The sequence below is a fragment of the Tenebrio molitor genome, chromosome 4 (assembly GCF_963966145.1).
Source record: "Tenebrio molitor chromosome 4, icTenMoli1.1, whole genome shotgun sequence".
Classification (NCBI taxonomy): domain Eukaryota; kingdom Metazoa; phylum Arthropoda; class Insecta; order Coleoptera; family Tenebrionidae; genus Tenebrio; species Tenebrio molitor.
The window spans coordinates 27779981-27795874 of NC_091049.1; the positions used below are offsets into that span (position 1 = coordinate 27779981).

Here is a 15894-nt window from a genome sequence, read left to right on the forward strand (position 1 = left end):
TAGATAGTTAGTAATTTATTTTTTACGCAAAAACTATTTTATTAATTTTACTTAGGGGCTGATCTTTTTTATAGTATTAATTTCATGTAAATTAACTACATATCTATTAAGGATGAAATTTATTTGCAATGTAAATTAATTAAAGATATAATTAATTAAATAAACTAAATTAGTTTCAGTCACACTACAATATATTTAGTAATTTATTTGAGCATTTGTATTTCTTCAATACATTTAACAAATTCATAAATAAATAAATAAATAAATAAATGTATTCCCCCGATCAAATATTTGATTAATATGATTTGATTCGATCAATAATCAATTGTTTAAATATTGATAAACCAATTTATCATATTTTTAACGATCTATCACTGAGTCGAAAATACAAAATTCTATTTAAAATCATTCGACAGTGACACTCCGTGTCTGATTGCTTGATTGACCGATTGATTAATTGATCATATAACTGTTTCATTAAAAGAGATTGAATGTGAATATTTAACGACATCTCATTTTAATATTGATCGGAAAATCTAAATAGAGACGAAATTGTAATTAATTCGGTTTTGCAAAGGAACTCTCTCAAAAATGAAAAATCATTTATAAACTAGCATAAACATGTATTGTCTTAACGCTAATGAAATGCTTACTTAACATGGAAAACATCTGAGCGCTGTAATTTACAATATCCACTATATCATATTTATAAATACCATAACAAGAACGACTTAATTAGAATTTATTGTTTTTTATTTTATTATAACAAGTTTTATGTTGTTATTGTTTTATGTCCGAATTTATAGACTGGATTAGAAGTTTTCTAAAATCGATATATCATCGACGTGACTTAAGTCGGTTGACTTAAAAATGGCGCTCGCTTCCTCGGAGTGAAAATGAGACAGAAATTGGTTAAAAACACGAAAAGTATATTTCTTTTTGTATTTTGGATGATATTTGATGAACCGGTGGTCCCTCACGGGTCGCTCCCGGACCCCATCTTTTCTTTTTCGTTTTCGCGCTCACGTCCCGTCATAAAAAAATAATCCACGAATCGTTCGGAATGCGCATTGGCATTGTTTTTGAGGCGGAAATGGACACAGCGAGCTGTTATTTCACCATATTATAAATAAAAATTCAAACATCGTTAGCTTAACTTCCTTTTACTGAAACCAGCACCGTTTTGAATTTTAATCGATAACTATTCCACATTCGTGATTCAACCTTTGATGAATTTATTCTTTTTTAGTCGAAACGATCAGGAATTCGATCCGTGAATACTTTAACGCCGATTAACCTATATTAACCGGTCGGGCGTGATCGGGCGATGTCGGCAGCAGAGCCGAATTCCCCGCCGAGGGACTAATAAAGCGAAGGTGATTTAGTGGACGTTTGACGTTTATTGTCCGGGTTTTGTTGGCGGCATTTTTCACAACTGCAGACGTGGAGGATGCAAGTGCTAGCTGGGCCTAATATGGTCGACTGCGACCACGATCATCGTCGGATAAATCAATCTGCGCAGATGAAGAAGTGTGGCAACAGCAAGGTTGTCATTTGCAAATAATCTCTGGAAATTTCAAAATTTGAAAATTTTGGAAAATTTTCAAAAAATACTACTACATATTTTAATTGTGTATTCACAGTTTGCAAACCTTACGACTACGATATTTGCCAGATTTTCTTTAAAAAAAAAATCAATTTTGAAACTTGTAGTCCACAATTTTCCAAAATTTGTAAGTTCAAAAATGTGGAAATTTTCCAAACGACCAAAGTTTGACTTGTGATTGATTTTTCTGGGTTTTGTGCGTTAAACCATAGTCTAGGAGCCGTTCGGTATTTTGATTCACAAGAATAGTCTCAAAATTTGAACATTTTGGAAAATTTTGAAAAAATATTACTACTTTAATTGTGTGTTCACACGTTGCAAACTTCACGAGCACGATATTTGCCAGATTTCTTTAAAGAAAAATACATTTTTGAAGCTTGTAGTCCATAATTTTCCAAAATTTGTAACTATAAAAATGTGAAAAATTTACAAATTGATTGGCTACAGTTTACTTGTGATTGGTTTTTGTGGATTTTGTGCGTTAAAGCATGCACAGTCTAGAAGTCGTTCATTTTTTTGATTGACAAAAATAGCCTTAAAATGTGCAAATTTTGGAAAATTTTGAAAAAATGCTACTACATACATACATATTTTAATTGTGTACTCACTTTGCAAACTTTACGAGCATTATATTTGCCAGATTTTCTTTAAAAAAAATCATTTTTGAAGCTTGTAGTCCAGAATTTTCCAAAATTTGTAAATTCAAAAATGTGGAAATTTTCCAAACGACCAAAGTTTGATTTGTGATTGGTTTTTCTGGGTTTTGTGCGTTAAACCATAGTCTAGGAGCCGTTCGGTATTTTGATTCACAATAGTCTCAAAATTTAAAAATTTTGGAAAATTTTGAAAAAAACTATGTACCTACTATTTTAATTGTGAATTCACACTTTGCAAACTTCACGAGCACGATATTTGCCATATTTTCTCTTAAAAAAAATGGATTTTTGAAGCGTGTAGTCCTCAAGTTTCCAAAATTTGTAATTTCAAAAATGTGGAAATTTTCCAAACGACCAAAGTTTGACTTGTGATTGGTTTTTCAGGGTTTTGTGCGTTAAACAGTAGTCGTTCAGTTTTTTGATTCACAAGAACAGTCTCAAAATATGAAAATTTTGAAAAATTTTGAAAAAATTTGATTTTTTTCCATTTAATGAAAACTTTACACACATTTTTCAGGAGAATTTTTTTTTAAGAACTCGTTTTTAGAACTCAACCCAAATTTTTCCAAAAGTTCTAATTCCAAAAATAATTACATAACATTTTTAATTCCAAAAATGTGAAAAATTTGCAATTTGGCCACAGCTACCTTGTGATTGTTTTTCCCGGATTTTGTCCAGAACCAGAATCATTACCACAGAATTAGAATTGTTTGATTTACAAGAACATTCCAAAATTTCAAAATTTTCGACAATTCATTTTATTTCGATTTTGTATTCACATTGACAAAAATTCAGCAAAGACAATATTTAGGAGAGTTTCTTTCAAAACAATTATTTTTGGAGCTTCTAATCCAAAATTTCCCAAAATTTGTTATTTTGAAATATGGAAAAAGTACAAATCGGCCACAACTTACTGATGTTTTTTTTGTAATTCCCTTAATTTCTTAATTATGCTTAATTACTTCTTTATTACGCTCAAACCTAAATGAACTGTGTTGTTAAGAATTTGGATCAATCAGACTATCATTTGTTGTCTCTTAATTACTTGACGAAATTAAGTTAATCTAGAAATCATTTATACTAATTAATATAATTGTTTGAATAACCTATATTTATTAGTAAATGGGAAAATTACAATTGTGTAATCTTTTTAGTTCAATTTCTGTTGTTTTCAATTTTTTTTAATGAATTATTTATTTGTTTATTGCTTTCAGCCTTGAATGAATATTAAACTAAAAACAACTAATTTTTCTACAAGATTAATTCTCGCAGAGAAGTGGTTTTAATTATAATTATTGGTGTCATTTCTGACAAAACCATAAGCCAGAAGAATATCAGAAACGCCGGGAAAAAATCTCCAGGTACGACCAAATAATTATTGTTTCTGTATTAAATTAATTAATTTTGAATAATTACCATTTTTATGAAAGTTAATTTCTCAATTAATTTTTCTGCTGGGACTGCAATAATTTGTGCAAGAATTACATATTTTTTGTTACTTCTGTTCACCGAAATTAATTTAATTCAGTAAAAAATAGAGGGAGAGAGAGATAGAGATCGAGAATAATTTTGTTAATGGAGGAATTAAGTAAATTTCTTTCAAATTGTCTTAATTACTAACTTTGCCCAACTTTAATTAATCAACCAAATTACTTAGTTATCACTTCCAGATATAATTGAAGTTTAAATTGATGTAGATAAGAATGTGACTCCATTAAACCGTTAATAGCCGCTACTAAATTACTTGTGGATTAATTTGAAATTAAATGTATAAGCAATTAATTATTCTAATTAAAATAATTGACTTGTCTAACACTAGCCTGTAATTATTTATAATGGGAAGAAGTTATAACTTTATGAAGAAACCAAACGTCACGTATTAATTAATTTTCTTAACTGGAAAAAAATTACCTAAACAAAATTTTGGAAAATTTGAACAAAATTTTGAAGAAATTCGTCTATCTTAACTTTTTTGTGACACTATAAAAAAAACCCCAAACGCAAAATCTCGAAGATTTTCTTCGAAAGAAAAATTTTGGGAACTCGTAGTCTAAAATTTTCCAAAATTTGCAACCTCCAAGATTAGAAAAAAATTACAATTCGGTCGCGTTAAGGTGTAATTGTTATTTCGGGTCTTTTTCCATGAATTCTTAAACTAGGAACCGTTGATTTCTTAATTCATAAAAATCATTTAACTTGAAACACTTGAAATTTTGGAAAATTTTGATAAAAATTCGTTTTGATTTAACTTTTTTGTGACACTGTAAAAACTCTCCAAACACAATATCTAGAAGATTATCTTTGAAAAAAATCATTTTTGGAGCTTGCAGCCAAAATTTTCCAAAATTTGTAATATTCAAAAAAAAGTCTAATAGAATTTTGGAAAATTTGAAAACATTTTGAAGAAATTCGTTTGTCTTAACTTTTTTGTGACACCCAAACGCAATATCTAGAAGATTTTCTTCGAAAAAAATTATTTTGGAACTCTTCTCAAATTTTCCAAAATTTACAACTTCAAAAATGAGAAAAAAATTACAAGTCGGTCGCAGCAGCTAACTTGTAATTGTTTCTAGTCTAGGAACTGTTCATTTTTTGTTGCATAAAACTGTTCCCAAAACATAAAATTTTGGAAAATTTTGAAAAATTAATTTTATTCATATTTTTCATTCTCACTGTAAAAACTCATCAAACACAACATTCAGGAGATTTTCTTCCAAAAAAATCACTTTCAAAGCTTGGGGCCAAGATTTCCCCAAATTTGAAATTTCAAAAGCTCGAAACAGTCACAAATCAGTCGCGACTACCTTGTCATTGTATTTTTGTGGTTTTCGTCGATTAAACGTCAGCCAAGCAACGTTCTCACAAAGGTGCACGCGCTTACCTGGCCAGCCGGACCAGACAATAGCCCCGAAAAATCCATTTCTTACGAAATTTTAACACCTTATCCAAATAATAAAAAAGCGCCGGATCCAGTTTTGTGGCCGGTTTCTACCTCCGAATCCTTTTTAACGTGTCTAATGGGGTTTGGTCCAAAAAAATCCTTTATCATTGCAGATGTGCCTTCGTAATGGAATTTTCAATGGAACAAAATCTCTTTTCTATTTGAATACTTACTGTGCACTATCCGAGTCTTCGACGCAATCTCCGAAACTACTCCGAAAAAATATTCAACCCTTCGGTCACGCCCCCGGCTAGGGGAGTCGAGTGCTTCACCAGCTGCTGGATTCTTGAATCCATAATGATTTTTTCCAAATAGTTGGGATTGCTCGTGGTATAATTATGGTGGCATATGCGTAGAGGTGTATTCCGCTTTTTTTATTCTCCTAAGAGACCTGAGGGTATGTCAGAATCCTTAATTCCTTCGGAAATTTACATAATTATGTGAAAACGTCAACGCTGTTATTTGAAATTTTAATGGGGTGTCGGTGTCAGTTGTTTGTGTTTTTTTCAAAGCACATTTACAAACTAAATTACCAAAAATAACGCAAATCATTCGTAATTAATTTATCTTGCCACGAATTAATTATTCATTAGCGAGGGGCTCAAATACACAGTGTCGGGGGTAATTTCACGTGGCCCACAATTATATCGAACCCGCAATTAACACTTAAATCCAATTATGTAGTCACTAATTTATTCTACTAATTCTCAATTAATTTTATGAATTTTTATAAGTCACTGACACTGGTAAAATAATTTGGTACGTTAAAACTTACTTAGTAATTTGTGTGCAACGAATTAGTAACACTGTAACGCAATTCATTAATTTACTTTTGCTAATCAGTAATTAGCAGAATCAAATTTTAGTAGAATTTTATCTTTCTTTGATTTAGACAGTTTTTACTAGTCATTAGCAGAAAAACTAATTAATTTATAATACTGCAATCACAAGAATCAAAACTGGATTACCTTTAATTTCTTTATTAAATTACAAATAATTGCATACGACTGTCATATGTTACATAAGTAAATTCTTTAATTTCAAATTTTCAAGTAATTAATCAGTAAAAATTATTACTAATTAACACGAATTGTACTAATTCGTGCTAATTACTGTCTGATTGATTTTTTCGTCTCGCCGTTTCGCCGGAACCCTCCTCAACTTCCTAATCAGCTTGGGCAATTAATTCAAATTAATTAAGAGCAGTGGCGCAACTCCCAAAACCTTCCACAAGTGATACCGCGGTGAAAGGGCGAGGTCAAGTGTCATTTTTACAGCCTCGTGACATAACTTATGGTATTTTTGGCGGTAAAAAATGTCCATAACATGTGAGAATTTCGCAAGTGTGGTCGTCCTAGAAAAATGGTCAAAGAGGCCTCGATAAAATGGCGGGATCAGTTTCAAGGAAGCAATAAATGTAACGATGTAAATTCGGGACTGCAAGAATGACAACCCAATAAATGAGGTTATGCCAAATACGTGAAAAATTCAATGACACACAAACATTGTTGGTGTATGAATAGGTAAAATTTTTTATTGCCGTTATGAAATTTATTATGGAAACTAATTTATTTATTAGCGTTGCCCAACGTTATTGCATATAAAATTTTTTACATGTCTGCAATTTGTTTGTACACAATGGCGGAGTGTTCGCGTCCCGGCGATAAATATCCGCGACAAATCGCTCCTTCGCGTTTTTATCTCCAGACGAGATGATTTTCGGGATCAGCGATGTGGGCACTTTCGTATCTCAACGATACACACAATCGCCATTTGCAAATTGTAAACAGTTTCGCGATAAATCCGACACCATGGGAACGACGGAAGACTCTCTGGACTTCTTTTTCGCCGCCGTATCACTCGCAGGTGACACTTATCCGACACGCAATTTATTCAAGGTCGCCCTGCGGATTTTTCGTGGTATCGAGGAACGTGCGGCCACCTGGCTCCGTATTATTTTTCACATTCTTCACTTTATTATGGAACAAGAAATTCCGAGATTATCGCATTGTGACTTTACTGGAAACGCGGTCGGTGTTGGTATACAGGGTGGAGGGGAAAAGTCTCCAACAGTCAAATTTGATCTTGGCAGATCTTAAAGACCCAATCTTGACACCCTCAGAACTCTCAGAAATGCTTTTGGTATTTTCAAAATTCAAGATTTTTTTGAAAAGTGTAGTGCCAAGTGTGGGCCAACGATTTTTCGGTGTTGGTATACAGGGTGGAGCGGAAAGCGGCGCTCTTGGACGTCGCAAGTCTCCAACAGTCAAATTTGAACTTGGCAGATCTTGAAAGACCCAATCTTGACACCTTCAGAACTCTCAGAAATGCTTTTGGTATTTTCAAAATTCAAGATTTTTTTGAAAAGGCCAGTGCCAAGTGTGGGTCAATGATTTTTTTTACATTTTTGGATTCAAACTAGAACTGTTACATCACCCTCAACACATTTATAAACCAAAACAATTGGAATTGTTTACACAACAATAAATAAAGCGATTCGTTGAAAGCAACTATTTTGTAAGAATGCATTAGTTGTTATTTTTTCCCTGTTGCGACAGTTATTGACAAAATAACTTTTATGGTTCCAGCCAAAAAAAAACGTGTAGGCAAAAATTGCAAATAAGTAGAGTCGACATGTTTGACTGTGACGCATAAAAGAGTCAAAGTCAAAAAGAGTGACTGTAGAAAAAAATTTTGTACTTACTGCAACGAGGAGTGAAACAACTGAATGATTTGTAGTACTGACTAATAAAAAGTTGTTTTTATGAAGTGTCAAGAAAATCCGAGAATTTTTTATTCAAAATAATTAATTATCGAACTTGATACTTCTCGACGGATCTTCCGTCTCTGTTTAATCCAAAACAAAAAATGGTTTAATATTCTGTTTTGATTTATATTTGTTATTGACACCTTTACGACACTTCAAAACAAATAAAATTCTTTTTATTAATTCCCATACACATATTTTAATCTTACACATGCGTTTCTTCTCCAAACGTCGCTACATTTCCGTACATACCGGGTGTTCCATCGCGCACATTTTTTTACAATTTTGGAAATTCAAATTTCGCGGACTTTCGCTAATTAACTGGCAATTAAAAGCGTAACGAAGCGACTTTTCTGTCAAACGTCAACTGTCACGGTAAGAATCATCGTGACGCGGGAAAAGCACAATTTCAAAATGAAAAACTGTCGCTGGATTTGTCTGTCATTTCCCGGTCAATTTGTTCGCACTGGTGTTGCAAATGTCGCCACAGAACGAAACGTAAGTGCAGTTGTTTCCAAATGTGGAAATAAATTAACCGGCACGCTCACATTCACGCTTTTCCTATCCATCCATCACTTCTCAATAATTCGCAAAACTACAAAAATGAATCAAGTTGGCCGCGCGAGCTGTGCACCCAGGCGACTAGATTCCGCGCCCACGACGATCATTGTGTTTTGTGTTTTGTTTTTTTGCACGTGACTGTACGCTCATGTGGGCATTGAATGCACGGCACACCTTATGACAGGTGACAATTTAACTTGTCTGTCAATGAACGCTGCTACCCGCACTGATATATAGAGAGTTTGCAGACTGCTAAGTGTGTATCCGGTATGGTCTAGTGGCTAGGATACCTGGCTTTCACCCAGGAGGCTCGGGTTCGATTCCCGGTACCGGAACTTTTTTTTTTCTTCAAGATTTATTTTCAATTAGTAATGTCTACAATAATTACAATTAATTAAGTTACTAATACCAATAGTTGGAAGTTTGTGCCGATAAATATGGGAGAAGTTTCAATGAAACGTATTTTTTAAAATTGTAAAAAATGTTATTTTTTATGTCTATTAAGTGTTTTATTATTTTTTTGAAAATGATAAATATGAAATGAGATTAAAATGTAAAAGCAACGGTAATAAAGAAACATACTCTGTAAATTTGAATAAAAAAGTGCCAAAAAAATAAATGTTGAAAAAAATATCGAATCAGAGAATGTTGAAGTGTTTTTCGGACTGTTTCATTTGGTGTGTCATTTGTTCAAATCGGATAAAAAATAAGCAAGATACTGCGTCAAAGGTTTTTCGTCAGTCAGAGTGCCTCAAGGCTCCAAATTAGGTCCACTATTGTTCACAACAGTTACAAACAACATGGTTTGCGTCTTTTTTGTTGTGAATGTCTCCTTTTACGGATCAAACGACTCAAACCATTACAGGAGAATAATGCGAATCTTCTAAGGAATCTAAGGCATTTTTTAGACAAGAGAATTCACAGAAGCAGATCTAGAACTGCTGAGAAGAAAGGACTGTTTCGTCGTAACAACGCGTCTGTCTACACCATGGCAAAACTTATCAGCTTTTTGATCAGAGGTGTTAGCACACATGCAACTTGCTCCCAAATAGAATCTAAGAAAACTTCTAGCTAGAAGATGTGACAAATGAGGAAATCATTGCAATAGTGGAAAGATTTTTTGGAGATTTTCAAAAAATTACAAACAAGTCAAACCATCACAGGAGAATAATGCGAATCTTCTAAAGGATTTAGACAAGAGAATTCACAGAAGCAGATCTAGAACTGCCGAGAAGAAATCTTTTTGCGTTAGTATATGCAATACTCCCAAATAGAGTCTAAGGAATCTTCTAGCTAGAAGACGACAAATGAGGAAATCACTGCAAAATGTAATGGGAAGATTTTTTGCAGATTTTTGAAAAAATTACAAAGACAATTTTTTTCCAATATTTTTTGGCATTTCTGAATGCTCAAGAAGATCAAGACCAAACAGCCATCTAGAATGCAATCTAGAAAATTTCCTTTTACGTGTACTGAGAACGTTAGTGATCAAGAAAATGCTATACGTACACCAAGACGGTTCACCATTTATGGTTTCTGGTGCAGCAACGAAGATCTACGAAACAATTTAATTTCTTGATTTAGATCTCTGGTAACAACTGGTGTAACTGCTTCTGCGTCCAGAAAATAACCATCACGAAGACAAATCACTAGGGACTAGTTCTGGCCACCATCAAGCATACAACCTTGAGAGTATTCAAGGCAATGCAACTCTTCCATCTTCTCTTCTATCAACAAGCACTTCTTCTGGAATCTGTATTTGTCAATTTTTGGAAAAAATAAACTCTCTTCGACAGTCAAGCAGCGTGTTGGTGTCGATCAACGCCTGCTACGCCAGGAACAACAAACGATGAACCACCCTCCCATGACCCCCATGTGTTGTCGATTTTGGCACGATTTTGCCCGTTGTTGACATTCTCGAGACTGGTTCACTTCAAAATACACCTTCTATCAAAATTGTCGCATTGTTTCTACTAGTTACGTAAGATGTGAAAGTGACCGTGCGGGTTCGTTGGTGAGGTACCAGCAACCCAATCGTCGCATTCCACCCGGAAAACGCCCGACTTTCCCGGGCGTTCCCGTTCCGGCCACCGCAAAGTCCGCATCTATCCCCCATCGAGATCCCTCGGCGGGCCCGCAGCGTCGCAGATTCGGGTCGGCGTGGACATGACGATCGAAGGGCGACGAAGTTAAGTGACCCGCGATGGGCGAGGGCCGTCCCCGAGGAAAAAACGGTCACGTCTTGTCCCAGCACGTGCATCGAGTGTGCCCGTGCTTGCGTTGGAATGTACGGTACAGTCGTGGGCAGAAGCGGTGGTAACCCGACTACCGACCGGCCTACTGGATGTTGGCGCGAGCGTCACGTCAAACTGTTGTGTAGCCGATGACACGGATGTCTTCTTTATGGCCGCGATTAGGTAATTATTTATTGGAAACTTCCCGGTGAAGGTGCCTCCGTCGGCGTCGCGTGAGCACAGGCTCCGCCCCCTCCGATTCGACACGTCCTCGCCGGAGACGATTACGATTTGGCTTTTTCTCTTTCTTTTGGTTACTTTTCTTTGTGGAGAGTTGGTTCACCTGCGGATTGATGGACGCGTGCTAGATCGTTAATTGTTTGGATAAATAGATGAGGATTTTTGAAATAGTGGTCAGGGGCCAGGGAACTCTTGTTTGAGCTTGTTGTTATGAACGTGCACGGAATGAGATGCGAACGGATACGGTCACATCTTTCCCGTTTTTACAAATATTATACAGGGCACGGCATCGAGGCCGGATTTATTCATCACTACTCCTGTTTTCTATATAATCACACAAAGGACACGAAGATACATTTAATTATAATGGGACACCTGTACGCGTTAGAACCTAGTATCCGGCACGAAGGACCAATAAAAACCTCTCTCGACATAAAATTGCTTAAAAACCTTTGAATTAATTTATACAGCAATGCACTAAACCGTTCTAATTTGTGATCAATCATCGTTAAATATCGATAACGAGTTTGATATTAATTTAACATTTCCCTATAAAATGTCAACGACATAAAAATTCTTAATCGGTTTATTTCCTCTCGACGCGACCATTAAATTATTATGGTTTCAAATAACACTGAAAGCATTCCTCGTCAATAAATCCGGAAAAAAATCAAATTTTATCAGGCACAGGTGGCAGCGCACCCACCGGAAGCCAAACGTCGGGGGCCCTCGGGGGTGGGACGCCCCACTTGCGCCGCCACCGCTCGCACTCAAGACGTCCCAAGTTTCACCGCCAACATAAAACCGTGACGTTTATTGTCGCTTAATTTATAACAAAACCATTCACAATTATAAAAATCAATATAAACAAAATAATAAAAATATCCGGCGGATTTTTTCGACACCGCCGGCCGAAAACCAGTCTTTTATATCTCCGCCGTTGCGAAATCGGATATGATTTGTTGTGACCTTGACAGTTCACGACGCCCTCGATGTAGCGAGACATTTAGCCACAATGTATCAGACACCTGAAGGAAGACTCCAGGTGAGCAATCGTAAATCCTTTTATTACATCCGCAACGAGATTACCTATAAAATGTGCTGAGTTTAATTGCGACGTGATTTTTCCACTCGACTATTTTTCTCTGGGACACACTGTAGCAGTGCGGTGTGAGGTGCAGGTGGTGGTTGTTGGAGGTCAAGCGAAAATGCCGAAATTCCTGGCGGTTTGGCTGTCAGTGGGACGTTTCTGCGGGATTACCAGTGGAAGTCGGATGGGGTCAGATCGGGTCAGCGCTGGGGATTAAACTGTCTTCGGTTGTGTTTTTTCGTATCTGCACGACGGGACGTGCACTAGTTGGACTTCTAATCAACTAAATTAAAAAACCAAATTAATTCCTACAGGATTTGCTTGGTTTTTTATCCCTTTTTCCTAATTGATTTTCTCAAATGAAGAACATCTTTAACATCGAAACAATACTTTTCTCAATCTAGATGTCGTCTAAAAACATGAAACTTTTCATCCAGATGTCTACATCAATGGGACTCATGTCTGGTGAGATTTATGGCAACCTCTTCAGAAATACATAATAGAATCTGCTCTTTTTTTTACTTCTTGAAAATAACCCAAATCACATTGTTGCACCTTCACACTGTGCCGTTTGGCGCATTTCAACATTTTTTTGAACACTGTTAGGTACCACAAAAAGATTGCACGTGTGATATTTAAAAGAAATACACCTCCTTGGGTGTAATAACTTGGTGCATGCGATTTTCTTGTCGAATCTCGTACGTGCAAATAAATTTTCTTTTTACTAGTGGTTTGTAGTTGTTCACAAAATTATGGCACTCGGCTGCGACTCGTGCGAAAGCATTCGTGGGGAACTACAGTCGAAAAATAATAAAACATTGTTGTTTCTATATATTTTGAGAGAAAACAAGAGAATGAAATCAGAGTCTTGAATGAAAAAATGTATGAATCAAAATTATTTTTTTGAAAAACTTCACATTTGTACAAAATAGTAATCTAAGTTATCTAAGGCATTGAGGTGATAAATGTAAAGAATAAATGAAAAACGTAAAAGTAAGGGGCCTACATTAGACCTCTGAGGTACACCAAATAATTAAGTACAAATATTTTTTTCTTCATTAAAAATCACTATAAAATATTAGATAATCTGAAAAAGAGAAAATAATTTCATATTTTATAGAATAAGAAATTAGAGAAAACGTCCGATAACAATGATTTCTTCTATTTAAATCTTCACATGCTTCGTGCAGTTCTAAATGGGGAGCAAAAAAAAATCAAGAGGACTCAAGTCAGGTGGTCGGTTTGGTCAGAGTCCCACACTCATCAATCACCTCAAAATAATTACTTGTTGTTTCTACCGTGTGGGCAATAGCTGAATCTTGTTGGAAATAGCTGTGTGTTACTTCCACATCATCTAGTTGATTTATAAATGGTTCAAGAGGGAGTTTTTGGTATCTTTGAGCATAAATAGTTTCATTAAAGAGGAATGGGTCAATTTTAATTGGATGCAATAACATCGTGGAGAAGGGTGAAACCAAGCTTCATCACAAAAAAAGTAATACCTTGTATGTCATTATTAAGTAAACAAAAAAATCAGTAGGAGTGAGAGTTGTTGGACCAGAGAATATTTGTAAGGGTGTAAATGTAGATTTTTCTTGAGGATTCATAGAATAATTCTAAAATGAAGGAAAATGACAATTGTCAATGGAGATTTCTCTAATACAGTTCTCCGCTACTGAAGGAATTAGCAAGGAATGGTAAACGTGTCAATTTAATTTTTCTTTAGGATCTTTCTTGAAGATTCGTAGGGAAGTCCTAAAACAAAAGAAATTAATTTTGGATAAGGAAGGACAAAGGATAATTGTTAATTCAGATCTATCTATTTCTTAGGTGTGAATTTCGTTGAACAATTTGGAAATATTTTCTTCTACATCTAGATTCGTAATACCCTAGTTTCGACGCTGTTGGTATCCTTCGCTGTTTTGACATTATCGTTGGAATCATTTTGTTATAGTATTTGGAATTTCTTTGTTTCATTTAGGAAAAGTGTAAAAAAACTGCGGGTTGTCTCTGTCGCGGGTCAAAACCATGTCCAAAATGTGACGCATAACCTCAAAATAAAGTAATGACGGTTTCACATGTTTAGAAATTTTTTTGACATAAGATAAAGCTCACTTTAGATAATCCACGCCTACCGCGATGCCACTTACTCTGAATTATATCTACTATAAGTAATAAATGTCAAAATGATTTTTGTGTACGCCATTGCACTATTACCAACCTATCAAAAATAATTACAACCTTTTATCCTCACCTGGTTTTTCGTAGATACATATCTATCAATACCTAAGTAGGTATTGAAGTTTAAATTGAAAAATAAAAAGAAATCTGAAGCAGATTTGAGATTAAGATTCTGTAGATAAAAAATACAAAAAAAAAATTAAATGATGTAGGTATCGGGTGTTCATTTAAATTTTTCCTCAAAGTTGAAGAGCTGTTTAAATCTAACCTCACTTTTTGCGTTTTTTTGTGTTTTTAGCGTGCAGGCTGACACGTGGTGCGTTCACAATCGACTCCACAACCCCAACTTTGGGGATAAATTTAAATGAACACCCGATACAATTAAATGAAAGAAAACAAAAAACAATCAAACTCAGATAGGTAATATTATCGATAGTTAAACAACTGCGCTGTGACAGTTATACATTTTTTCTTCACAAGTGACAGCTTTAGGTACAGTTACAATAAATTGGGGTACCTAATTAGTAATTAATAAGGTGCTTTCTAGAGAAGAACCGCAAAAAGCTTTGAGCTTTGAAAGGTGAAGAACGCTTGGAAGAAATAGTGGTAAAAGATGTTTTGTAGTGTTTTTTGGTTCGCGTGAGGGGTACCAAGTAGCCGCTTTCCCATATTTCATAATATCAAATTAAACTCGTCGCCGGTATTAATTTCTATAACAAGCAGCCGGTCCGGACCCCTATCGAAAATTACCAATAAATTATGAAGGAAAAGAGAAAAGGAATTACGTCAGACGCGCCAACCGGATTTGAATATGAATGCACGTGAATGGTAGTCTCGTTAGCGGCGCATTTAGGGCCCTGGGCCCCTCTCCGCCGTATCGATGACGGATTTGCATACATCGGCGATCGCTAATAACGGCGAAAAAGGGCCCCGTCACGAAAACGCCAAATAATCAGCTCCGTCGATGCAAATAACCGCGACCGTCCTCCCTAATTTGAATACGACAACCCCTCCGTCCCGCGCGGGTCGATTTAATACAAAATGACCCTTTTTTCGAATTTGAATGCCACGTTCATATTTTATTGTATGCAAATCGGCCTCTCTCGCATACATTACGCCGCCGTAACGAATTTCTATTCGAGAATTAACATATTTTATGTGTTATAAATCGTGGATGCTATACAGAAATCACGGTAATATTCCAACGGGCGAAGGGTGCGCCCTCGTGCCCAATTTGCGACCGATCTCCCCTATGAGAGACGCCGACGCGCGCGCCGCCTAGCCCGTCAAGAACGCACTCGCTTCCGTAACCGCGACACTGTGTTTGTGGCGCTGCTTGTACCCGGCCCCGATCCCGTTGGCCGAACCTCCGAGCGAGGCACGCCTTCCGCGACCACCGCGACCGCCATTGGCGCGGGGGCGGGGCTACGCGCTGATACACGCGCTGCATCCACAAGTACAGACGGGGTCAACAACAAGGAAACTGGCATTTCCATCTTTGCGGAAAAACGGAGTGGGGGGATGACATTCTTCAAACAAAACAACATCCACACAAGAAACTGAAGAATTCGGCTGGGCACGTGATGGATCGGTACCACCAGCCGTTGACAGGTGGTCG

The 15894-nt window shown here is 36.0% G+C and overlaps 1 protein-coding gene, 1 long non-coding RNA gene and 1 other non-coding gene across 3 annotated transcripts in view; 2 read left to right on the plus strand and 1 right to left on the minus strand.

The window, feature by feature from the left end:
- The window catches only part of LOC138130039 (zinc finger protein castor homolog 1-like), a 144804-nt gene that overhangs the window by 100049 nt on the left and 28861 nt on the right, over nt 1-15894 (minus strand). The window lies entirely within an intron of this gene.
- Nucleotides 1-15894, plus strand: part of LOC138129602 (uncharacterized) — a 45363-nt gene that overhangs the window by 19528 nt on the left and 9941 nt on the right. The gene's annotated exons all lie outside the window — the stretch shown is intronic.
- On the plus strand, nt 8795-8866 carry TRNAE-UUC (transfer RNA glutamic acid (anticodon UUC)). The gene has a single exon. It is a non-coding gene; the product is annotated as a tRNA-Glu (tRNA).